Here is a 2,408-nt window from a genome sequence, read left to right on the forward strand (position 1 = left end):
CTTGGGCGGCCTCATTCCCAGAACCCTCTGATCCAAGCACTGTGGGCCAGCCCTCTTCCAGGAAGAGGCTCGGTGTCTTAAGAAATTTAGTGTCTTAAGAAATTTCTTAAGACACTAAATTTCTTAAGACACCGAGCCTCTTCCTGGAAGAGGGCTGGCCCACAGTGCTTGGATCAGAGGGTTCTGGGAATGAGGCCGCCCCAAGGCTCTGACCCAACCCCAGGGCAGTTGGTGGAGGCAGTCAGGTACAAAGAGGGAGTGTGGTTGATGGGAGTTGACATTACAGCCTCAGGGGAGCATCATTCCAGACAGGACTGGGAACATGGCTGAAAATTTTAAGAGAAAAGGAGATATGAAAGAGGTCATGAAACCCCTCAAGATCCATATGGGCTTCACAAAGAGAAAGCCTCTGCCACTGTGGTGGAGAAGCAGAGGCCACACAATGTGTACTTGCAGCTGTGATGAATTATGTGGCCCCAGCGGGATTTCCTAGAAACCTGGGAAGGCGACTGATGTTGCTAGATCCTGTGCTCCAGAAGCTGCTGGAAAAGGCGCCAGGGCCCAAGGGTGCACCAGGCAGACTCGACCAGGCTGAGTCATGGGGATGGGGGCCACCCATCACAAAGGTCTCTGTGCTGAGCGCCTCCAGCCTGACTGGTGTCCCTGAGGCTAGTTCCAGAAGGTGGTGGAGGGGAGTAGGCTGTGATCCATAGCAAGAGAAAAAAGAGAGACAGATACATCTCATTTGAGAAAGCAGTTTAGGGCCCCATACAGACCAAGGCACCTGGCTGGGACTTTTGAGTTCCACTCATGGCATCAGTCAACGTGAATTTCTAAAGCTCTGAAGGTCTGGGAAGGGGCTATTTCTGAGACAACCTCTAAAGGCCTTGAAAAAAATGAAAATGGCCATCCTCTCACCTACCTGTGGGAAAGATGCCCATTTTCTGCTGACCTAACCCCACTTGGTGAATCTGTCTATAGCATTCCAAAGGCTAAGGTAACGTACACAGGAGATAGCTCCTGAGGAGTTCCCCACCCCACAGGATTCAGCTCAGTAAATACGAGGGCCTCTTCCTTCCCCCAGGGAAGAAACACTAGAGGAAGGTGGTAAAAACTCAGGTCAGGGAAAGGCAACCATCCAAAAGAAAGTCAGTAGAGATCTCTGCTCCCCCAGCTGCACCCCACCCAGAGAACAGGAGAGGAAGGAGAGAGGGTTTCCTTGGTAGGGAGCAAGAGCCGCCCCTTCCCAGCCTGGGGAGCCCCAGAACTGGAGAAGTCCACCACCCTGCAGGTGAGAATGGCATGAGTGATTGATCAGCCACTAGTGTCCAAATCCAGGTGGATTAAAGCCTGAAACAGGAGCTGTTTACCTGTTTTCAGAATAGGGAATGCAGAGAGCTATCTTGAAGCAGTTCTGTTTTGCTCTGTGGGGCAGTGGTATTGAGTTGCCTGCCCTCTGACCCCCGGTATGCAGTTAGTCAGCATCACTGCTGGCTGATCTGGGGAAGAGAAATCTCCTGGAGATGTGAGGCAGGAGAAATGTATTGGCCCCATCCAGATCCATAGGCACGAAAAGTTTCCTGAAGTCAAATTACCACGAGGAAAAGGGGAGACCATGACAGTGACAAAGGAGACCCAGGGATAATAAGAGTGTTGGAAATTCTTCCAATCCCAGCCTTCCTGTGTGCTTTGGGTGACAATGTCTGGACATCAAAGTAGGAAGTAAAAAGAACAGAACTTGTTTCCCTGCACAGAGCACCACAGAGCCTGGCCTTTATAGAGGGCATCCCAGCAGCTTTCTAGAGAAGCATCATCTACGGCATTGTGCAGACTGGCCTTCAACATCAACTCCTATAGCAAATAGAAGGAACCACAAAAGAGACTGCTGCTGTTCATGAGAGCAGAATTGATCCCCACACCCCCACTGGCCTGAGTGAGCCCTAGCCTCAAGAAGGAGATACCAGGCTTCCTCTTAATAGGGGATGTGGAAGCCTGAAGAGCTAACTGGGAAAATAAAAATCACGTGACTGTAATTGATCAAATCATACCTATTGCATTTGGGGGTTCCTTGGAAGACTCCCGTCTGCCTCGTGGATCAGTTGATTTCCCTGGAATTGGAGCCAGCTGCTTTATGAGACACTAGCTATAACTGTGTTGAAAGTTTGGTTTATGGGGACGGATGTGATGTTGAATATCAAATGTCAGTGCTGGGATGGGCTGAGTTTGAAGGATTCCTACAGGATACCCTTGGACAGTACAGAGTGGTTGGCAGAATATTCTGGAGCAAAAAGAAGGCAAATAAATAAAGCATTTTTTGAAATTAGTGAAAAGGTAATTCTCTGTGAGACCCAGAATAGATAATAGAAAAGGAGTGCATCAGAAATGACTTTTTTTTTTTTTTTTTTTTT

The sequence above is a fragment of the Lipotes vexillifer genome, unplaced genomic scaffold, assembly GCF_000442215.2.
Source record: "Lipotes vexillifer unplaced genomic scaffold, Lipotes_vexillifer_v1.1 scaffold854, whole genome shotgun sequence".
Classification (NCBI taxonomy): domain Eukaryota; kingdom Metazoa; phylum Chordata; class Mammalia; order Artiodactyla; family Lipotidae; genus Lipotes; species Lipotes vexillifer.